Source organism: Hemitrygon akajei, chromosome 1, assembly GCF_048418815.1.
Source record: "Hemitrygon akajei chromosome 1, sHemAka1.3, whole genome shotgun sequence".
In the NCBI taxonomy this organism is placed as follows: domain Eukaryota; kingdom Metazoa; phylum Chordata; class Chondrichthyes; order Myliobatiformes; family Dasyatidae; genus Hemitrygon; species Hemitrygon akajei.
Genome location: NC_133124.1, coordinates 101,109,943 through 101,134,867, shown reverse-complemented (window position 1 = coordinate 101,134,867; position 24,925 = coordinate 101,109,943). Strand labels below are relative to the sequence as shown.

Sequence of the window (24,925 nt, the reverse complement as noted above, 5' to 3'; positions counted from 1 at the left end):
GATTATCTGCAGTTTAGATTAACTGAACACAAATCATGTGGGTATCAAATCTCTACAAGCAAACATTATACCAAACCAATACATGCTACTGGTTTGAAAACTATATTTGAAATATGCTTATGCAACATATCTGATTAACAAAGTGTCCCTCACAGCTTTTATAACGTTACTGCATGTTGACTTGGCTTAGTGTGTCCGAGATAATGATTCAGCACTAGCCCCTCCATTAGGCACACCTTAATAATTCAGTAGCAGAAAATTTCCCCTTGCTCCCAACTCATCAAATTCCAAAAGGGTCTTATTAACTTGCTGGTTGTTTTGGTGACTATGTTTTATAGCTAGTGTTCTTACTGGTTGCATTAAAGCCTAGAATGGAGGCTTCAATGCACAGCATTGCTGGAGACAGAGGGTTGCTCTATCACAGCTAGCTCTATTACAGGCACAAGGGCCTAATTCTGCTCTTATACCTTATACAGAATAGCATTCTGTCTGGATGTATTCTCCACCATTGAGGACACCTTCAAGACGTAGTGCCTCAAAAAGGCTGCATTCATCCTTAAGGACTCTCACTGTCAAGATGACTTCTTGTTATTATTATCAAGGTGGAGGTGCAGGTGCCCAAAGACCCACGTAATTCAGGAAGAGCTTCCTCCCTTGTTAAGATTTCTGAACATTACCTCAATATTCCCTTGCTCTTTACACTATTTATTTAGTAAATTATGGTAATTTTGCCTTTGCATTAAACTGTGGTTGCAAAACAAGTTATGTCGTAACATAAATTACAACATAATTTATTTTAAAAAATCCAATTCTGAATAAAGGGGAGAGATATGAAGACCGTATCGTGGAGGAATAGACTGTATAATACAAAGATAATTTTGATTGTAATTCCATACCCTTTCTCAGATAGCTACAGCTGCAAGAACCTGGTTTTCTGCATTACTCATAAAACATGGTCTAATCTTCATCCAAGTCACAATAATAGACAAACACAATTGCCTAAACTAGTAACAAACAACTGTACTTTTCATGTTCTTATTTAACATAATGTAATCATTCACAGTCCAAGACAGAAAAAGGTATGTGAATCCTTTTATTCACTAACCGATAGAACCTCCTCTCGCAGCAACAACCTCCACCAAACGTCTCCTGTAGCTGCTGATCAGATGTGCACAACGGCACAGAGGAATATTAGACCATTCCTCCATACAAAACTGCTTCATTTCATAAATATTTCTGGGATACCTTGAATGAACAGCCTTCTTTAGTTTATGCCAGAGCATCTCAATTCAGTTAAGGTGTGGAATCCAACTTCTCCATTCCAAAACACAATTTTCTTTTCTTTTTAAACCATTTTGTTGTTGATTTGCTCGTGTTTCAGATCAATGTCTTCCTGCATCATGCAACTCCTGTTAATCTTCAAATGGTGGACCGCTGCCATAACCTTCTCATGTAAAATGTGTTGATACAAATTTTGAATTATTCTTCCCTCAGCAAGTGTAAGCTGCCCAGACACTGAAGCAGCAAAGCAGCTACAACATGCTTCACAGTTGGGTTGGGGTTTCGGTGTTGGTGTGCAGTGCCCTTTTTCCTCCAAACATAGCACTATGCATTTCTGCCAGAAATTCCACTTTTGTCTCATCTGTCCACAGAGAGAGCATTGTCCCAGAAGCATTGTGGAACATCCAGGGGGTCTTTTGCAAACTTGAGACATGCATCAACGTTTTTTTGTTTGAGATCAGTGGTTTCCTCCGTGGTGTCCTTCCATGAACACCATTCTTATTCAGTGTTCTTCTTATAGTGGACACGTGAAGAGAGTTTAACAAGTGTTAGAGATTTCTGCAAGCCTTTTGCTGTTAACCTTGGGTTCTTTTTCACCTCCTTCAGCATTCCACGTTGTGCTCTTGGTGTAATCTTTGCAGGATGCTCACTCCTACGGAGAGTAGCAACAGTACCGAGTTTCCTCCATTTGCAGATAATTTCTCATTCTGTGGACTCACACTTAGGTCTTTAGAAATGCTCCTTTTAAATCTTTTTATTGATTTTAAACAAACATAAATGAAACATTGTAGCGGTGTGCTACACGCAGCGCTAAAATAACGACACGGAGTCTGTAAACTGCAGTCAAAGTTAAAGTTTATTCGAACTTCACAGCCTTGCTTTTAACACCTCCCTCAAACCGCCCTCCCCCACGCGGATGCTTCGAGAGGCACGTTCTGACACCCCCTCAGGCTTTCTCCCTTTGTTGCGGACCTAGCCTTTGTGTTGGCTAATTGTGAGTCGGTTCGAGAGTGCTAGTAATTGGGTCGCCACATAACCCCCCCCCCCCCCAGAACTGGCGATACACCCCCCAATGTCCACAGTCTGGGCCGGACCCTGTTTGGGAGGTCGACCTCTGCGCCGCGGTGCCGGAAACTCGACCGGTTGCGCCAAGTCCACATGGGCCAGTTTGAGTCGGTCCACCGTGATAACCTCCTCTCCCCCCCCAAAGTCCAGCACGAACGTGGACCCGTTGTTCCTGAGCACCGTGAACGGCCCCTCGTAGGGCCGTTGCAGCAGTGGCTGATGCCCGCCCTTTCATACAAACACAAACGTACAGTTCTGCAAGTCTTGGGTACGCAGGTCGGGTTCTGCCCATGCTGCAAAGTGGGTATGGGGGCCAGGGCACCGAGCCTCTCACGTAGTCTGCCCAGGACTGCTGCAGGTTCTTCCTCTCGCCCCCTTGGGGCTGGTATGAACTCCCCGGGGACGACCAGGGGTGCGCCGTACACCAACTCGGCCTACGAAGCATGCAGATCGTCTTTGGGCGCTGTGCGGATGCCGAGTAGGACCCAGGGAAGCTCATCCGCCCAGTTAGCTCCTCGCTGGCGGGCCATGAGAGCCGACTTCAGGTGACGGTGGAAACGCTCCACCAGTCCGTTCAACTGTGGGTGGTAGGCAGTGGTGTGGTGCAGCTGTGTCCCCAACAGGCTGGCCATCGCTGACCACAGGCTGGAGGTGAACTGGGCGCCTCTGTCGGAGGTAATGTGGGCCGGTACACCAAAGCGGGACACCCAGGTGGCGATCAGTGCCCGGGCGCAAGATTCAGAGGTGGTGTCGGTGAGCGGGACCGCCTCTGGCCGTCTTGTGAACCGGTCCACGATAGTCAGGAAGTGCCACGCCCTGCATGACACTGGCAGGGGGCCCACGATATCCACATGAATGTGGTCGAAACGCCGGTGGGAGGGGTGGAACTGCTGTGGCAGGGCTTTGGTGTGCCGCTGCACCTTGGCCGTCTGGCAGTGCATGCACGTTCTGGCCCATTCACGGACCTGCTTGCGGAGTCTGTGCCAAACAAACCTGCTGGAGACCATCCGGACAGTAGTGCGGATGGAGGGTCGGCCAAATTATGAATGGAGTCGAAAACACGTCGTCGCCAAGGTGCTGGGACGACGGGACGGGGCTGGCCGGTGGCGACGTCACAGAGTAGGGTCCTCTCACCTGGGCCTACGGGGAGGTCCTGGAGCTGCAAACCAGAGACTGCGGTTCTGTAACTCGGGATCTCCTCGTCTGCCTGCTGTGCCTCTGCCAGCGCCTCAAAGTCTACCCCTTGGGAAAGGGCGTGAATGTTAGGGCGAGAGAGCGCGTCCGCCATGACACTGTCCGTACCCAAGACGTGCCAGACGTCCGTCGTGTATTCAGAGATGTAGGACAGATGGCGCTGCTGGCGGGACGACCAGGGATCGGACACCTTTGTGAACGTAAAGGTAAGCGGTTTGTGGTCCGTGAACGCGGTGAAGGGTCTACCTTCTAAGAAGTACCTGAAATGCTGGATTGCCAGGTATAGCGCCAACAGTTCCCGGTCGAAAGCACTGTATTTGAGCTCGGGTGGCCGCAGGTGTTTGCTGAAAAACACCAGGGGTTGCCAGCGGCCCGCGATGAGCTGCTCCAGTACCCCACCGACTGCCGTGTTAGATGCGTCCACTGTGAGGGCGGTAGGGACGTCCATTCTGGGGTGCACTAGCATCGCGGCGTTCGCCAAGGCTTCCTTCGTTTGAATGAAAGCGGCGGCGGACTCCTCGTCCCAGGTAACGTCCTTGCCCGGACCCGACAGCAGGGCGAACAGGGGGCGCATGATCTGGGCAGCTGAAGGGAGGAAGTGGTGGTAGAAATTGACCATACCTATGAATTCCTGAAGGCCTTTGATCGTGGTGGGTCAGGGGAAATGGCGGACCGCATCTACCTTAGCAGGCCGAGGGGTTGCCCCGTCTGCAGTAATCCTGTGGCCCAGGAAGTCAATGGTGTCGAGCCCAAACTGGCATTTGGCCCAGGGAGAACGTCTGAAAGGTCTCGGCGTGAACCAGTCTCTTCCTGGGCAGGTCGACCAGTAGGCTGTGGGACCGCAAAAAATCCGCACCCAGAAGCGGTTGGGCTACGGCAGCCAGTGTGAAGTCCCACGTGAACCGGCTGGAGCCGAACTGTAGCCACACTGTACGGGTGCCGTAGGTCCTTACTGTGCTGCCGTTCACGGCCCTCGGGGGGGGGGGAGACCCGGTGCCCTGTTGCGGGTGTCGTAACTCGTCGGAGGTAAGGCGCTGATCTCGGCACCGGTGTCGACCAAAAACCGGCGTCCCGACCTGCTGTCCCACACATACAGGAGGCTATCCCGATGGCCAGCCGCTGTAGCCATCAGCGACGGCTGGCCCTGGCGTTTCCCGGGAACTGGCAGGGCGGGCGACAACTGCGGGCTTCTGCGCCCCACCGCTGGTGGTAGAAACACCATTGCTCGTTGGGCTCCACACCCTTGCCTCTGGGGTTAGCGGGCTCTGCGACCGGGCCTGGACTGGTCTGCTGCTGGGAGCGTGGCCGGGTGATCAGTGAGATGGACGCCCCACTCACCTTCTTGGCGTTCCACAGCAAGTCCGCCCGGGCTGCCACCTTCCGGTGGTCGCTGAAATCCGCGTCGGACAGCAGCAGGCGTATGTCCTCAGGCAGCTGCTCTAGGAATGCCTGCTCAAACATGAGGGAGGGTGTGTGTCCGTCGGCCAGAGACAACATCTCATTCATTAAAGCTGCTGGAGGCCTGTCTCCCAAACCATCCAGGTGCAGTAAATGGGCAGCTCGCTCGCAGCATGAGAGTCCAAAAGTCTCTAGGAGCAGGGCTTTGAATTCCGTGTACTTGCCGTCCGCCGGGGGAGACTGTACGAACTCCGCAACCTGGGCCGCTGTGTCCTGGTCGAGGGAGCTCACCACGTAGTAGTAACGGGTGTCCCCTGAGGTTATCTGCTGAATGTGGAATTGGGCTTCTGCTTGCTGGAACCATAGGTGGGGTCGTAGCGTCCAGAAGCTTGGCAGTGTCAACGAAACCACATGAACAGATGCGGCATCGGTCATCTCCGGTCCAAAATCGTTTGGACCGTCAGGGTCACCAATAGTAGCGGTGTGCTACACGCAGCGCGAAAATAACAACACGGAGTCGGTAAACTGCAGTCAAAGTTAAAGTTTATTCGAACTTCACAGCCTTGCTTTTAAAGCCCCCCTCCATCCGCCCTCCCCCGCGCGGATGCTTCGAGAGGCACGTTCTGACACCCCCTCAGGCTTTCTCCCTTTGTTGTGGACCTAGCCTTTGTGTTGGCTAATTGTGAGCCGGTTCGAGTGTGCTAGTAAGTGGGTCGCCACAACATTGAGTACAAAGAGCTTGAGAGTACATAATTAATAGGGTAAGGTATAAATACAAATAGATGATAATCCATATATAATAACCTCCCAAACTCATAGTGGTTACAGGAAATGGAAAAAATAAAAAAAAAACCCAAAAAACAAGAAAAAAAATCTAACCAACATAGGCTATTGCATTATTATCAAATATACACAGTAGCGTCAATAACTCCGCACCTCTATCCAAATAATTAAAGATGATAAGAATAATGTTTAGGAAGTCAGTTTAGCTCATATGTAAATGTTGAATAAATGGTCTCCAAGTTTCTTCAAATTTAACTGAAGGGTCGACGACAACACTTCTAATTTTTTCTAAACTCCAACAAGAAATAGTTTAAGAAAACCACTGAAATATAGTTGGAGGATTAATTTTTTTCCAGTTCAATAGGATAGATCTTCTAGCCATTAATGTGACAGGTCTTCAGAAATGCTTGTGTTGTAGTGGTGTGCTACACGCAGCGCTGAAATAACGACACGGAGTTGGTAAACTGCAGTTAAAGAAGATTTTATTCGAACTTCGCAGCTTCGCTTTAAAGCTTCCCTGATCCCGCCCTCCCCGGGCGCGGATGCTGTAGGGGGCACGTACTCACAGTCCCGCGCGAGCTTTTCCCTTTGTTGGTGAAGCAGACCTGGCGCCCTTTTGGGACTGGCCTTTATGCCGGCACACTGGCTATTTGTGAGCCGGTTCAAGTGCGCTAGGAAGTGGGTCGCCAGTGTAGCCTTTTCCGGCTTCAAGGATCTCTACAATCCTTCTAAGGTCCTCTGAAAGTTGTTGTGATCGAGGCATGTTGCACATAAACAGATCTTCCTAAAGAGCAGGTTCTGTCAGTCAGTAACCTATGCCTTTTTTCTAATATATAGAGCCTGGCTCCTCTAAAACCCACGCCTCCAATCTCAACTCATTGACTGGAACACCTGACTCCAAATAGCTTTTGTAGAAGGCATTAGCCCAGAGCTTCACATACTTTATTGAACCTAGACTGATTGCTTAAATGGTGTACAATTGTTTGTGTGTTTAGTTTAGGCAGATTGTGTTTGTTTATTATTGTGACTTAAATGAAGATCAGACCACATTTTGAGTTATTAATACAGAAAACCAGGTAAATGCAAAGGGCTCACAAACTTTTTCTTGCAACTACTGTTTAGTCTCAAACATCTATATTCGTATTTGGATTCCATGTAACTTGGAAAATGGACTAACAAAGATTTTGCAAAGAAATTTAAAATGCAAGGCAAGATTAAAATCCTCAAACCTTACCCCAATCTACCCTTTTTCACAGAGTAACAAGTTATGGAACGATGACCAGTGCTGAGCTGCAATGGTCTACGAAGAATATGTGCTTCCATTTGAATTTTCCCCCGCCCCCGCCAAAAAAAAAGCACATGAAAGCTGAGATTCCCATCTACACCAAGAGTTTTACTGGCTGTTTATGAATCTTTTTTACAACTATGTCTTGCATTAAAAAGCAAGCAGGATAGTTAAGGGCTTTTAATCATTGACCACAATTTGTGAGGAAAGGTACTGAGTCACAACAGGGAATGACATTAGGGCAACTGAACTGAGGAAGATACAATTCTGAATTCAAGGAAAATTAAAATAGAAACCTAGAGTTCAAAAAGAAATCCAGTAAGACATAATGTAAAGATTTTTACTCCTCATGTATATGAAGGATATAAGTAATAAAGTCAATTCAATGTCAAAATAATGTTAACTCCAAAATACTGCAGTATCAAGAACAAATTATAAACCCTACATGATGCAAAATATTAAGAGGCTTTAACAAGAAACATTCTCCCCATCCATCCTCGCAATGTAATTCAGTTTTAGAAACATATTCCTCATTGAATTATCAAACTGCTTGTTGCTCATTTACAACCAGAGAAAATAACATGGTGGAAATGGCTAATAAAGGGGGGGGTGGGCATGATTTTAAGATGACTGGGGGAAAATATAGGGGGATTTCAGAGTTACATTTTCTATTAAAAAAACAGCATTAAGTGCATAGAACACACTGGCAGGGATGGCTGTAGAGTCCGGTACTTTAGAGCAGTGGTTCCCACAGGGCCACGGACCAGTACCGGGCCGCAAAGCATGTGCTACCGGGCCGTGAGGAAACAATATGATTTGGCAATATGAAATAAGTCAGCTGCACCTTTCCTCATTCACTGTACGCCCACTGTTGAACGCACGCGAGGTCATCAGTCGCATAAATGCAGTGATACCCTAGCGCCAGGGATCACCGGTTGGTCTTGGGTAACCGGCCGCCTTGCACGGCCAGCAATAAGTGCCGTTGCTACTGGCCTGGAGCGCGGACAGATGGGCGTTGCCTCTAAACCTGCTTAGCACACCGAATGTTCATGGGGAACCCGGTGCTAAAATATTCGCAGATCACCTAATTCGGGCTCAGGGTTTCGTAAGTAGAGCAGCTACTTCGCTGTGATCTACTGAAAGTCATCCCTCAAGTCAAACTTTTGTCGGCTGATAGATCTACTACCTACAAGGGTGGGCGGGCACGCAGCCTGTCGCACTCCTCCTCACTCACTCTCTCTGGACTGTGACCGCCGCGGCCCCGGCACGGGGACCTCCAGCCCTTACCTTGTCCTCTCACCCCACCCACGACCAGCCGCACCTGGCCAAGGAGTCTGGTGGCGGGCAGGCAGGAGGCTGGAGTTTGGGCCCGGAGGTTGTCTAATGAGGCAATGAAGCCCTCAAAACTGCTTTGGTACCTTGAGTCCAGGCACCCTGCACTTAAAGACAAACCTGTTGAGTTTTTTGAGCAGAAAAAACGTGAGCAAGCTGGACAGAAGCAAGTGCTGAGAGCCATGAAAACTAAATTGCAGAATAGACTGGACATAAGGAACCCACTTCAAGTATTGCTGTAGGGAAACAAGCCCAGGGCTCCCACTGATTAAGCAACATTAGTGTGTTGCAATGATTTTATATGTTCATTCGAGGAAAATATGTGCTGTGTGCTTAATATTAAATTTGTTAGATAAACCCTCTTAGAAACAAAATTGCGTGTATTAGCCACTTGTAAGTGATTTATAGTTGACCTATCACCTATATTCCAGTCGTGATTAACACCCCCACCGCATACCCCCCCCAACCCGGTCCACAAGAATGTTGTCAATATTAAACCGGTCCGCAGTGCAAAAAAGGTTGGTGACCTCTGCTTTAGAGCCATGAAGATGTTAAAAAAAAAGAGGACTATGTAGAATGGACTTTACTGGGCTGGAATATTCTAAGCTCTATGAAAATGAATACCAAAAGCTTTGTTTTGGATGCAAAAAGATTAATTGTGAAAAAGAAACTATCTCTGAACAACAGTAAACATTTTTCTCTATTCCTTAGATGCTCAAAATGTACAAGATGATGAGAGGCATTGATCATGTGGATAGTCAGAGGCTTTTTCCCAGGGCTGAAATGGTTGCCACAAGAGGACACAGGTTTAAGGTGCTGGGGATTAGGTACAGAGGAGATGTCAGGGGTAAGTTTTTTTACTCAGAGAGTGGTGAGTGTGTGGAATGGACTGCCTGCAACGGTGGTGGAAGCAGATACGATAGGGTCTTTTAAGAGACTTTTGGATAGGTACGTGGAGCTTTTATTTTATTATTAGTAGATAAATAAAACAAGTGAAACTGGCCTTTAACATTTGTAGTAAAGACTGGAGAAAAATTTCATCCAGTGTTATTGTTATGGACATACAGTACATCATGCAGCAACATCTGCCAAATGTTTATAAAGGCAATCCAGGCATAATCAGTTGCAATTTTGTAAACTCCGCCCCTAACTTGCTGATACTCACCTTCTGGGCTCCAACACAAGTGCACAATTTAATATTGTAACAGAAGACAATAAGATAACTGTTTCCCTATTCTCCAGCTGTCAAGAGATACAAAGATAATTGGATCAGGTGGGGCAAAGAAACTAGGCTGAATTACTCATGACTGCTGTTGAAGTTGGCAGTAAATGACACATTCTATTGTTCAATATCATATTGGTCTTCTGTCAAAATTAAAATACAAAATTCCGTAAACTCCCATGTGTTTTTTTTTGTGGGAAGACAGCAGTTAACACTTCCATGTCAACAGCAACTAAAAGAATTTGAAAAGTTGAGTGTCATTGACCCATTCTCTTCACAGATACTGCCCAACCAGATACTTCCAGAGCTGTTTTTGTGCTTGTGAGGTCAAACTTCCCCTGCAGATGTTCTTGCATTTCCTGCCAAAAGGGATCACGTAACGAATAATTAGTTACAAAGACGCAAAAGAGCACAAGATGGGTGTCTACAACTTTCACCAGCAAATGTACCAGTTCATCAGGTTCAGCTAAATTAAAGCCCAAAATCAATCAAGTTTAATACTTACGTCATGAAATTTGTTTTCTGGTAGCAGTACAGAGCAATACATAAAAATACAATGAATTACAATAAGAAATATATACATTAGGTAGTTAAAAAAAATGTGTACTGTTCCTGGGTTGGTTTATTGTTCATTCAGGTATCTGATGAGTATGCTAGTTATCCACACTCACAAGAGTTCATGAGCAAGTCCAACATTTCATTTGTACTGCTGTAATAAATTGCATTGCTAGAGATTTGCACGTGCATATTAAACATTGTAAACAACAACCAGTGTTGATAAAATCATGTTAAGAGTTGAGTTTGGGTCACTGAATTCTCTTTGCAAAATAAAAGAGTCGACAATAAATAAAATAAGTCAATTTTGTACTCGGTCTGTTGATTCATAAACATTTGCTGGATTACCAATGTGTCTATTGCCTATTTTTGATGTCAACTAAAGCACAAGGCTACAAGACATATACCATGGTATCAAACCTAAATTTCTAAAAGGTGACTTTTTGATGTTATTTGGTCTTGCAGCAAAAGGACTTGCTGTGTTGGTAATTTAGCATTGTCTACAACTCTTCCTTTAACAGAGTAGGTTGAGTGCATTTCATCATTCAAAGCCATAATGCTCAAAACTACTAAGACTGTTTCACTGCTTTCAAATCTACATTCTGTCCTGCCCTCATCTTGGATCTCCAAGTACTGATTAAATACTGCAATTCATTTTAAACATCCAATTAAGATTAACTTTCAAGGTTTCTACACTATCTAAGTTAACACAAGTTTATAACATTTCATTGTTTATAAGTGTGTACTAGCAGTTTACTCTCAAGTCATTTTTTTAAACTCTTTTTGATGCAGTGAGGAAGGTTGTCTCTAACATTTTAATTCTCCCCTCTCCCATCTTGAAAGTTCATCAGTCTGTCAGTGTTGTTTACACCACTGCACATTAATTACATTACAAATTATCTGCTTCATTTTCAACACATCTTCCTTAAGACCATTTTCCATTCAAAATGACCCAAGTTGTCTGACTTGATAATTTCCTGAGGAAGCAAAAGTTCCTCATTCTATCAGCCTTGTAAATGTGTACCAGATTTCAGTTCTGTGCTTTAGGACATCTTTTGCTTCTCATTTTCATACCATTGAGGAATGGTCATAGAGAGGAATAAACCAGTCAGTTAAGATATGAATAGTTATCCAGTAGACCTGTAGTAATGATTATTGGTCTGAAATAAAATCCACTAGTGACTGAAAAATTGACTTACACAAAAATAACTTCACAAAAAATCTAGTGTATGATGAAATTACCAAATTACTGAATTAACCCAACTACTTTGCTGCTGTCCTAAAGTAAAGAAATAGGGACATTCTTACCCTGTGTGCCACATGCAACTTCAGATCCAGAACAAAGTGGCTCTTTAATTGCTCTAAAAATGGATTGAAAGGGCACTCACTTTGCCAAAAAAAACCTACAGACTATGCAGATATCAGATTCAAACAAGTCACTGAGTTGAGTGCGCATGAACACCAAAATTCTTGTGAGCTGAGATAGTTCAGTTGAACAAAGTTGATTCACATCTTTCAACCAGTATCTCAATTGTTGTACATTCTGCCTCACCTCTGAGGCACACTTGAACATTGTTCCAATATTGACTAAAAACTGCATCAAGGATCAAATACGAGGAAAGAAAATCTGATCACCACCACTACTATTCCTCAGTTAATTAATCAGTAATCTATGTAGAACATCACTCAAAAGAAGTGAAGCACAGTGGAAACAAGAATACTCTGGATGCTAAAATTTTCTATCTTGACTTGGTAACATTGGTGCTGAAAAAATTGGATGAAAGGGACCAGGACAAAGCTTCCAGACTAAGCCTGAGGGAATTTTGACAGAATTGATGCAAGATGTATTTCATAATTAGCCATACATTCAATCCAGCTGTTCTAGTAGCCTGAATATACTGGATTAAATCAATACATCCAGTCACTCTCAATCATAAGTGATGTTTTGGGTAATGCTATCAATAATTAACTTGTTCAAATATGACAGATATAGCTTCCATAAGTATTATGAATACCAAAAAATGTGGAAGACTAGAAAATGACTATCCCCAAACCAGGAGCCCAGTCAAATTGAGGTCAATGGAAAACATAGTTGGAATCACACCCAACATAACATGGTTTCCAAGTCAACCATTTCAGAAAGTCTTCAGGACACTGTCAAATGCCTAATACCTTTATACACAGCAAGAGCCAGTCGTGAGTATTATGCTTCAGTTCCCTTCCCATCTCTTGGAAAAGGGAAATTTCCCAGCTCTTTCTGCAATTAGGTACAGACAATATTGAAGCAATGATACATTTGACCCCTATTTTATGAGAATCGACTGCTTTCTGAATGTACCAGGGCAGGATGAGCAAACAGTTAAGGATGTAGGAGTAAACCCAATTAGAAAATCAGAAGTCCTCTTGATAACTTTCATAGAGATGATTGACAGAATGCAATAAGATTTTAAGTATATCAAGGAGAAAGAATAACTAGAGAGAGAATGGGGCCTCTCAAAGACCAAAGTGGATATCTGTATGTGGAGCCACAAGACATTGTCAAAGTCCTCAGTGAATATTGCTCCTGTTTATACCATGGATGAAGACCTGAAGACTTCAAAACTTCTAAAGGTGATGCCTTAGGGATAGTCCACTTACAGCAGACAAAGTGCTGGACATCTTAAAACACATGAAAGCAGACAAATCTCTGGGGCATGTCTATATTTGCCAATAGAAATTGTTCCCACTGGCAGAAGAAAGAAGAACAAGGGGACACCAAGTAACAATTGAAAACAAATAAATTAACAAACAAAAATAATAAACAAACTAATAAAGTTTTAACTGCTGGATTTTGCAAGTTAGTTTAAAAAGAACTAAATAAGAAAAGGTGAATTTTATACAAAAAAACCCAGCAAGTGGTTTATTCAAGGGGAAAAAGTGCAGGAAGATTATTGGAGACAGATCTAAATGAGATATTTAAAAGTAAAACAAATCAAAACCCAGAAAACAGAATACTGGAAGTATTACGATCCGGATAACACTTACATGGAATCAGGGCAGATTCAATCCTCAAATGGCCGCCTCCTGTACTATAAACTTCAATTATAGGGACTCAACACACCAGTTGTAATAGTTAAAATTTTAAATTGTTTTGACCTAATATGATGCCTCATTCAAATTGTACTTTAAAGTCAGAAATAGGTGATGATTAAGTGTGACAACTAACTCTGCAATTCGCACGGAACGTGCCCCGCTCTGCTGCCCCTCTCGTCGGACTCAGGTAAGCCAGTTGCTCGCCATAGGCATTGCCACCTGGACAGAGAGGGCGGGCGGGCGGGCGCTCCTCCTGCAACCAATTGGCACGGAGCAGTGGGCGGGACTGTCGCTTAACTGACAGGCCGGGTGCGCGAGCCCGGACACCCGACACGGTTAGGACGGTTGGAATCGGACGACGCCGATTGGCGTCTGGGATTTGAGTGACGTCTCGCTCCTTCAAAAACAAAACCAGATCCACGCACGTCCCCGAACTGAATTACCCATTCAAAGTACAACCCCCGATTCGAAAGTCACAATAGACGCTTTTATTGATAAACTACGCATTGCCCAGCACTGTGGTTTTTTGTAAGGCTTTCGTCCACGATTGTGTTGCCTTAATGGGAGAGAGAAATTGCCAACGATAGCGTTAAACTGCCTCTTCTGTAAAATCTGAGGTCTGCACACACGCACATAACATCAGTTACAAACTGGCGTGGGAAACTAAGAGGCCGAGGCAACAGGGTCCTCGGAGCACGGGTCTCTAACAGTAAATGCTATTAAAACATGTTATTCACAAACACAGAAAATGTTGGAGGAATCAGCAGGCCAGGCAGCATCAATGGAAAGAGTAAATAGTTGGCGTTTCGGGCCGAGACCCTTCACCAGAACCTTCTTTCCCCCCCAAAATAAACGTTCGGAAAGATGGGCGGGAGAAACCAGTTTGTTATTGGAGGCAATTGCACAACCGATTCAAGTTTCCAGCAACTGCAGATCTAAAAAATCTTTCATGTATTGAACAGATCCGGCTGGGAAAAGTGGTTCGCAGGTAAACTTTCTGGAAGTCAGCATCGTCTACGCACGACAAAAACAAACCCTCGGCATTTGCGCAACAGCTGGTTTGCAAGGCTACTTGAAGCGAAACAACCATTACAAGTATCTCTGGGTAGAAACTATATATACACTTACTGAAACTATAATTCGCCATAAAATAAACGTCTTATTTCAGTTTTCGATAACATGAATGCCATTATAATAAAATAAATCATCAGCGACGAATACCTGAACACCAACACTTGAAGCTATCGCTTCTGGGGAGTTTTAAAACACCTTGAGACTTTTAACAGTTGAAACTTCAGCGAACCAGAAATCTGTCTAAACTTTAGGAAGCACTGTGCAATCAATTCGCAGCCATCTGCTTTTTCTTCATCTGGTATTATCAATTGATCTCTTCCTTCTCCAACTAGCCACGTACACAAAAATATAGTGCTGTATAAACCACGGCATGTAAATTACGTTTAGCATCAATGACGGAGCATATACCATTATTTGTACATGTGACATTAATGACGTGCCCTCAGATTTATTTTGTCTTTTGTAGGATAACTTGGATATTACACCTCATAAAAGTTTCGGGAAGACGCGCTCTGCAGCAACAAGTCGCGAGATTTGTTTCACGTTTCAAGGCTTATATAATCATATACAATATTTATATTCATTCCGTGTAATGTGCTACTGGGAGCGTGGGTGGATCAGATACCAGGAGTTGTGTGGAGTTTTGCAGTGTTTAAAGAAATGAGGTGGCGAAAAGCACGAGTTATTTAAAAACCACATTTACAATTTTATTAATTAAAACAAGAAAACCAAGTTGGAAAAGGTCCCAGCGTGACTGACCACCCTTCTTGTGGCAACATCAAGAAATACAAACAACTTATTCGCTCCACCCCCAAATCTCATTCTCGTTTCCTAAATATTGCGTTGCTGACTTCCCTGAAAAATCACGATTACTATACTCAGAACTTCTTTTACTCTTGATAAATACTAACGGCTTTGAAAAGAATGTCATCGCTTTTGGCATCGTCCGTTGAAAGCCATGTACCCAAAACAAATCAAAATTGACACGCTGTAAGAAACAAGAGTTGTCAAATAAAGTTGTTAAAAACTTACCTCGAGTTAAAGAAAGATCTGCACTAAAGCCGAGCCTGCTGGCAAACGCAGCCCGTTTGTTTTCAAACCTATCTTTTGTAACGTTCTGTATATTTTCCCTCTGCCTGTTACCGTTTTGGTACGAGCAGATGTGGGAGGTTTTATAAAGCTTCGGTTACAGCCCTGCCCACTATTTTTTTCGTCTCGCAGACACGTGTTTTTCATTAGCGAAGGAAAACGTTTCAATTTTAAAGCCTTTATTTAGTAAACAAGATAATTTATTTACAACACAGACAGTTTGAAAAACAAATAAAAATGATCTATAAACTGAATGTACCGAAGTTGTACTTGTATTTTTTAATATAATCTCGAACTAGTTGCGATGGCGTATGTGCTGTGGAGCACATCCACGTACTAGAGCAATTAAAACTGTTAGGGAGGCAAAATACAGATTAAATTTTGTTACTCGTGCCTAAAGTATTTTCTCAGATTACAACAGGCACATGACTCTGTGCACATACACACTGCAATTCCCACACGTAGTCGGGATGATGCAATTTGCAATAGATAACTAAAATCCAGGATGTTTTGAACTCTCACATCCGTTTATCTTACATTCAGTAAAACATTTACCAGACAATGAGAGGCAGATACTTAAACAGTTATTTATCCAATATTACTACTGCGTCCGAAAAAGACGTGTGTGCTTCTGTTGCATAGGTATACCAATCCAAACCCCTATGAGAATTTTAAAATAGTTTTCACCATTTAAAACGACTTTACAAATCAACTATAATAGTGAAAAAGCACCATGTGACCAATTGGATTATACTGATGTCTACATGGCGTCCTTCACTCTAATTTTCATATTCCTATTTGTATAACATTATTCATTTTCCATAATACATGCATCAAGCTTCCATTCTATTAAAGACTGGTTGACCCCATATTCTTGATAGTATTTAATATTACATCCACTTCGTCCTGGAAATAAATTTAAAATTCAGTGTAAATTTATTATCAAAATAATGTTACCGAAAACTACATTTTCATGCAGGCATTTTACAGGAAAAGAATACAATATAATTGTGTGGGGGGAAAAAACATTATACATAAGCAAAGATTGACAAACACCAAGGTGCAAAAGAAGACAAACTGCAGTTAAAAATAATACTGATAACATGAGTTGTAAAGAGCGCTTGAAACTGAGTCTGCAGATTGTAAGGTTAGTTCAGAGTATCGGTGAATGAAGTTATTCACACCAGTTCAGTTTGCAGAGTAAGATTTTTTCCTGAAACTGGTAGTGTAGGGTCGAAGGCTTCTGTATCTCCTGCACCATGGTAATAGTGAGATGGCTTCGATTGTAGGGTCTTCAGAATCGGAATGAGGTTTAATATCACCGGCATGTGTCATGCAGCAGCAACACAATGCAATTGATAATAAAAGAGAAAAAATATGAATGATCATAAGTAGTGCAAAAATAAAAACTAAAAAAAGTAGTGAGGTAGTGTTTGTGGGTTCGATGTCCATTCAGAAATCTGCAGAGGGAAGAAGCTATTCCTGAATCATTGAGCGTGTGCCTTCAGGCTCCTGTACCACCTCTCTGATGGTAGCAGTGAGAAGAGGGTATGTCCTGGTTCTTGGGGGTCCTTAATGATCGATGCCACCTTTTTGAGGTATTGCTCTTTGAAGATGTCCTGGATACTGCTCATGATAGAGATGACTAAGTTCATAACTTTCTGCAGCCTCTTTTGATCCCGTGCAGTAGCCTTCCCCCCCCCCCCCCCATACAAGACGGCGATTCAGCCATTTAGATTGCTGTCCACGGTACATCTGAAGACATTTGCAAGTGTCTTTGGTGCATATCAACTGTCCTCACTCTCCTAATGAAATATAACCACTGTTGTGTGCCTTCCTTGTAGTTGCTTTGATATGTTGGGCCCAGGATAGATCTTTAGAGATACTGACACCCAAGAAGTTCTTTCAACTTCTGATTCCTCTACGAAGACTGGTATGTGTTCCCTTGTCTTACCCTTTCTGAAGTCCACAATCAGTTCTTTGTTCTTACTGACATCGAGTGCCAGGTTGTTGCTGCAGCACCACTCAACTAGCTGATGTATCTCACTCCTGTATGCCCTCTCGTCACCATCTGAAATTCTGCCAACAATATTGGTATTTATGGCATTTGAGCTGTGCCTAGCCACACAGTCATGGGGGCAGAGAGGGAGTAGAGCAGTAGGATAAGCACACATCCCTGAGGTTCAGCAATGTTGATTGTCATGAAGGTGGAGATGTTATTTCCAATCCACACAGATGGCGGTCTCCCAGTGAAGAGTCGAGGATCCAGTTGCAGAGGGAAGTACCAAGGCCCAGGTTAGGATACTCTCCACTGTGCATCCATAGACCTGCATACAATTTATTTTTATGCTCCTTTATTCTTAACTTGTCTCCCTGAAGAGATTTTCCACATTTCCTCAACAATCTACTTCTCAATAACACTGAACAACAAAGATTTTGCTTCCTAAATACTTTTGGGTGTCTCTTATGGATTTTAGGCAGTTGCTCATGAACCTCTGTGAAATTTCCCTATCACACACAGTTTTATTGGAATCACCTGTATTTGTTATTTCAATTCATAAATCAAGTCAATTAAAATGTTGCCCACAACGTAAACTAAAAAGTTTCCTATCTTGTCCTTGTATGCCTGGCCATGCTTTAGGTTGCCATCATGGTCCATAACAATATCATCTTTTTATTGACTCAGACAATCCCTCCTACATAAGCATCCATTATAATTATGTTTCTAAAATGATATCTTTCTTAAACTTTCATCAACAGTTATGTGAAGATGTGCTTTCTTTTCTCTCCACGGTTGGATCTCCTTCAATGTAGTAGAAGGCAGAATCATGAGAGAGGTGATAAGCATCTGGAGGAGGAGGTAGAATGAAACTGGGATGGGGAAAGGGAGAGGGAGGGAATTACCAGAAGTTGGAGAATTCAATGTTCATAACAAAGGGGCTGGAGACTACCTAGATGGTCTATGAGGTGTTGCTCCTCCAACCTGAGTTTGGCCTCATCATGGCAGTAGAGGAGGCCATGTATGGACATATCCAAATGGGATATGTCACCGCAGAGACCTGACACAGATTGGGGGACTGCTTCGTCGAGCACCTCCGCTCCGTCCGCCACAACAGACAGGATTTCCTGGTTGCCACTCACTTCAACTCTGCTTCACATTCCCATTCAGATATGTCCATATTTCCTCCAGCTGCTTATCACCTCTCTCATGATTCTGCCTTCCACTACACAATGCTTTCACCTTACATTCCTTCTTCACTTTTCCTGCCTATCCCCTCCCTGCTTCCCCTCCCCCACCCCTTGATCTTTCCTCTGATTGGTTTTTAACCTGACACCCACCAGCCTTCTCCTTCCCACCCTCCCCCCACCTTCTTTATAGGGCCCCGGCCCCCTCCCTCTTCAGTCCTGACGAAGGGTCTCGGTCCAAAACGTTGACTGCTCATTTCCACGGATGCTGCCCGACCTGCTGAGTTCCTCCAGCTTGTTTGTACGTGTTGCTTTGACCACAACATCTGTAGTGTACTTTGTGTTCACAACAGATTTTTGATCTTTCAAACACCCTTTTTCTCAGATAGCTAAAGGTAATGCTAGCAATTGAAAATAATAATTAATTTCATCATTAATATCTAACAGAGTATCTAACTAAGATAATCTGACCAAAAAAAAGAAAATATTGCTGGGACTTCAGGGCCTGAGTTACAGGAAGAGGTTGGGCTGGTAAAACTTTATTTCTTGAGATATAAATAACTAAGAGGTGGAGGTGGATAAACTCATGTGGGGCATTCATTAAGATGAATGCACAGTCACTCTCCCAGGAAAAGGGAACCAAAAATGAAAGGATATTGGTTTAATGTGAGAGGAAAAGATTTAAAAGGAACCTGAGAGGCAATTTCTTCATCAAGAGGGTGGTGCATATATGGATTGAGCTGCTAAAGAAGGCAGTTGAGGCAGGTACAATGACAGTTTTTAAAAGATGTTTGGATAAGTACAGAAATAGGAATGCTTAGAGGGAGATGGACCAAATATAGGACCAGCTTGGATGATCACCTTGGTCAGCATGGTCCAGTTGGGCTGATGAGCCTATTTCTGTCCTATATTCCTGTAGGAGTCGATATGGGAAACATTTCATGATTCTCAGGGTCTATTCATGAGCCTGTACTGTTGCAGGGCAGTGTTATAGAGTGGGGAGAGTTTGGCAGACGGGAGTGTTCTGTGGAGGTTGACCGTAAGATCCATTCCCTTATAAGGTTCAGTGAGCAAGTGGTCTATAGTTCGGACTACAGCTCCCAAAAGTGTGCACACATAAGTATAGTTTGGAACAGCAGCACAACTTACAAGGCCTCTGGTTCCCTTCCACCTTGTGCATTGGATCCTCATTACCAGTCAGTGATGCAACCAGTTCATGGTACATCTATAGAAATTTATGAGTGACATACCAAATCTCCTCAGACCTCTAGTGAAATATAGCTAGTAGCTGCGTCAATGTATTGAGCCCAGGATAGATCCTCTGAGACCCAGCAACTTGAAGCTGATCACCCTTTCCACTGCTGATCCTAAAATGGTGTTTGCTGTGTGTTGTCCTGATGTCCCCATTCAGTTCCTTGGTATTGATGACATTGAGTGTGAGGTTTTTGTCACGATGCCACTCAGCCAGCTAATTTGTTTCGCTTCCCTGTCACCTGCTGAGATTCTGCCATCAAGAGTAGCATCATCGGTGAACTTTGCAGATGATACTTGATCTGTGCCTAGCCACACAGTCATGTATGGAGAGGCTGGAGCAGTGGGCTAAGCGTGCATCCTTGAGGTGCGTCTGTGACTGTCAGTGATATGGAGATGTTACTATTGATCCAAGCTGACTGTGGTGTCCTGATGGGGAAGTCAAAAATCCAGATGCAGGGGAAGGTACAGAGGCCAAGGTTTTGAAGCATGTGATTAGAACAGAGGGGACAATGGTGTTGAACGCTGAGTTGTAGTCAATAAATAGCAACCTGACATAGGTATTCCTGTTGACCAGGTGGTCCAAAGCTGAGTGGGGAGCCAATGAAATTGCATCTGCTGTAGACCTATTGTAGCAATAGGCAATTTGTAGCAGGTCCGGGTCGTTGCTTGGGCAGGAGTTAATTCTAGCCATCACGCATCTCTCAAAGTTCATCACAGTAGATGTGCATGCTATTGGGCAATAGTGCAGCTCAAGCTGCTCTTTTTGGGCTCCGGAATGATTGATGTCCTTTTGAAGCAGCAATGAGAGTTTGAAGATGTCTTTGAACATTCCAGCCTGCTGGTTGGTATAGGCTTTCAGTACCCTCTCAGCTACACCATTGGGGCCTGATGCATAGTGAGGGTTCCCCCTCTTAAAGGATGAAGTATGAACTGTTTACTTTAAATTGAACCTCTTTAGTCTTGCAGGATGCTATCATTTTCTCCACTATCTTCCCCCACTGTCATGAACAACTTGCCACTCTGCAACCCCTTAAAACTATACCCAAGTCATTATCTGAATAGCTAGAAATGTATATGTAAGCTAATTCCTTATTGAAGCCAAACATTAGTAGAAAAACATGGAAAGTTAGCTTATTTTTTAAATGTGAGACCAGGAAAGGTTTTGAAGTTCAGAATGACCCAGATCCTTTTGAACATGTGTCACTGTGTGTAGGTGAAGCAAGCAAATAGGAAGGCAATTGTATCTTTTATCAATTTATTGGAAGGCTTTTATTGTAAGAGGATTGAGTGCAAGAGTAGACATCCTACTTCAATTATATCAGGTCTTGCTGAGCCTGAAACTGAATGTTCTCTGCAGGCTTGGTTACTTTACCTAAGGAAGGATATATTTGTGATAGAGAGGTACAACAAATGTTCACCAAAGATAGTGAACTTCTCATATAATCAGTGATTAAACAAAGGATGTTTATACTCCTGAGCTTAAAAGAATGCAAGGTTATCTAATTAAAACCCCTGACTGAGGTATTCAGAGTTATGACTCAATGTCTCAATTTAATGGAACATGGATGAGGCAAAACATTTCACACAGAAGGTAGCAAATTTTTGGAGTACTCTGCCTCAGTGGGCCCTGGAGGCTCACTTGCTGGGTATATTCAATACAGAGACCCATAGATTTTTAGATATTGATGGAAGTAAAGGATATGCAGTTTGTGCAGGAAAGTGACACCGAGGTATAAGAGCAGTTGTGATCTTACTGAATGGTGCAGCAAACATTCAGGGCTGAATAGACCACTCCTGCTTTATTCTTTTTCTAACGTCTCTTGGTGCACATTTGCTGTTTTATCTTGCAGTCGTCGCTTCCATTCCACCTTCAGGTCTGCTTTCAATTAAACAGAATTCATCCATTAGTATTTCTTCACAAACACACAAAATTCAGGAGCAACTCAGTATGTCAGGCAGCACCTATAGCGGGAAATGAACAGTCGACGTTTCAGCCTCTAACATTGATCGTTCATTTCACTCTATAGATCCTGTAGTGTTTCGTGTGTGTTGATCTGAATTTTCAACATCTGCAGCCTGTGTTGTGACTGTGAACATCTTCAGCTTTTCTATCCTGCCTGTAATATTAATTAGAAAGTGTTTAGAAAACTTCCAGATTCATAATGTTGTTGGAGTTGACTCAGAATTCAGTAATTAATGTTTTTCTATCTTTATAGCATGTTAAATAATGTGATGTTATTATGCATAGCTTCAGCCAAATGGTACATAATTTCAGATAAACCATTGATGCCACATGATCTTTGAACTCTGGCCTCAGCCAAGAACAGGAATAATCACACAAAATGCTGGTGGAATGCAGCAGGCCAGGCAGCATCTATAGGAAGAAGTACAGTTGACATTTTGGGCTGAGACCCTTCGTCAGGACTGCCCAAAATGTCAACTGTACTTCTTCCTATAGATGCTGCCTGGCCTGCTACATTCCACCAGCATTTTGTGTATGTTGCTTGAATTTCCAGCATCTACAGATTTCCTTGTGTTTGCTGCAGGAATAATCAGCTGGTATGCTGATGTGGATACTTGATAGAAGATATGAAGGCTGGAAAGATTTTGGATGACATGCTTTACACACGTCAGCTATTTTGCAAAAGAGAGGAATAAATGTTAGAAAACTACGTTCTTTACTCAGCTGCATTTCTATTAATGATTTTGGCAATTCCCAATGATTGATCTGTTCTGCAAGTATTCTATGTTCTTCCATTGTCTAACATGGTGAGAAAATATTAAACTATTTTTTGTAGGATGGCATGTTGAAACACAGTCAGTAATTCTGGTCTATTATTGGAAGCTCACTGAAACATTCAGCTTGTGCGAACTTGCTGTTCTTAATTCTAAAGAAACAACTCCAAAGGCAAGTTTGTTACCACAAAGCACTCAGTTGCAATACCACTATGATTTCACGTATTTACTAATGCTAACAAGTTTTGGTATTAAATATGACTAATCGTACAATCTTATAGCACACAAGAAACTGTTTGAATCATCACACATCTGTAGCTCTGTAAATTTAATCTAGTTTCCTCGGTCTTTTCTCTCACCATCGGTCACTATTTATATTTTTAAAATGTGCCGATTACAGATTAAAGATTAGCTTTATCTGTCACATGTACATTGCAGCATACAGTGAATTGCATGCTTGCATCAACGGCCAACACACAGTCCGAGATTGCTGGGGGGTAAGCTGAAAGTGATGCCATGCGTTCGTGCCGACATAGTGTCTCCTTTACTAACACTAATGCATACACCTTTGGAATGTAGGAGGAACTGGAGCAACTTGAGGAAAGCCCACCATCACAGGGAGAATGTAAAAATTCCATACAGATAGTGGCAGGAATTGAATCCCTAAAGAATATCCATATCTAAAGATGGTCAAAGATACATCTTTGACTTTGATTATAAATTTCAGATAGGTTGAAGCCTTTTACTTAAGGGAGATGATTGTGGTTGGAGAGGAAACTATCCTTGAGCTTCTGGCAATTTCTGTCTATGCCCTCTGGGAAAATTAGAAGATGGCTTACTTTGATTTGGTGTTCTTACCATGTATTACAAGCCACTTGGGAAATTGAGATAAGGGTAATTGAGTGAGAAAATCAGAAACAATGAATGAAAATCTAGTTGAGAAGATGATTTCTGATTCTATTTATAATTGGCAAGGCTGGGTAAAAAAAGATGTGGTAGTGAGATGAAGGGTGTAAAATATACACAATGCTTTCATGAGTGGAACATGGTATTGGGCCGAAGATTACCAAGTTTGATAAGGAAGAGCCATGGTTATACGGAGCCTTGAAAAAGTATTTGGCCCCCACAACTATTTTCACATTTCTCTATCTTATTTTCATAATTTAAAATATATTGAAGTAGGATTTTTGAACTAGCTTACAAAACAATGTCAAATCAAAAGAGAAATTCCCAAACCTGTCAATAATTTATTAAAAGCTAAAAACCAAAATTGTGAAAATGTATTCATCCTCTTTGTAATTATTACACTAACTTCTCTCAGGTGCAATACTGTATATTGCCTTACCAACTCACCCAATTTGTTGATGTTGAAAAATTGGAGAATCACCAGTTTCAATTAATTCAGAAGAATAAGTACCCCCTTTCTCTGTAAGTTCTAACAGTATGGTAGATTTTTAACAGACCAAAGCAAAATGAAGACAAAAAGACATCCAAGGGAAGTGAGGGAAATGATAATGGAGAAGCACAAATCTGGGGAAGGGTACTAGACCATCACAAAGGCATGGAACATACCTTAGAGCTCAGTGCAGTCCATCATGAAAAAGTGGAAAAATATGAAAACACAGCCACACTGTTTAGTTCAGACTGCCCCTCGATACTCAGTGACTGGAGAAGAATGGCACTTGTAAGTGAGGCTACCGTGATGCCAGCAATACTCTGAGCAGAATCAGTGACTGCAACTGGAGATGAAATTCATGGCTCCACAATCTCTAAAGCCTTGCACAAAAAGGGTATTTGTGGAAGAGTGGCAAGGAAGATGCCCTGGTTAAAAAAGAAGCTCATCCTTGCTCATAAAGACTTTGCAAAGTGTCATTTAGGAGATACTGTAAAGATGTGGAACAAGATCTTGGTTGGATGGGACTGAAGTGGACCTTTTTGGCTTTAGCGCTAAGTGATACACATGGTGTAAATCTAATACTGCGCATCAGCCAGGTAACACCATCACTACTGTAAAGTATGGTACAGGCAGCGTCATTTTATGGGGATGCTTTTCAGCACCGGGAACTGGAAATTTTGTTAGGATTGATCAGAAGATGAGTACTGCTAAATACAGAGATCCTGGATAAAAAAACTGCAAGCCTCTGCCTGAAAAAGGAGGGAGTTCACCTTTCAACAGGACAACAGGACAACGACCCAAAGCACACTCCCAGAGAAATCATGGAGGGTCTTCAAATGATGAAAATTGATGTCTTTGAGTGGCCCATTCAGAGTCCTGACTTTAACCCAATCAAAAATCTCTGGCAAAACCTCAAGATTGCTGCCCACTGCCACCCTGCAGCTAACCTGGCAATGCTTGAGAAATTTTGCAAGGAGGAATGGACTAATTTTGCTCCATCACG

At 42.9% G+C, this 24,925-nt stretch overlaps 1 protein-coding gene across 2 annotated transcripts in view; it reads right to left on the bottom strand.

The window, feature by feature from the left end:
- Positions 1-15,447, bottom strand: part of LOC140729104 (protein NDRG1-like) — a 76,337-nt gene extending 60,890 nt beyond the window's left edge. For both annotated transcript variants that reach the window (XM_073048507.1, XM_073048517.1), the window contains exon 1: positions 15,294-15,447. The gene's annotated coding sequence lies outside the window, so the exon portion shown is untranslated. The remainder of the gene's footprint in view (positions 1-15,293) is intronic.
- Between the last annotated feature and the right edge of the window lie 9,478 nt (positions 15,448-24,925).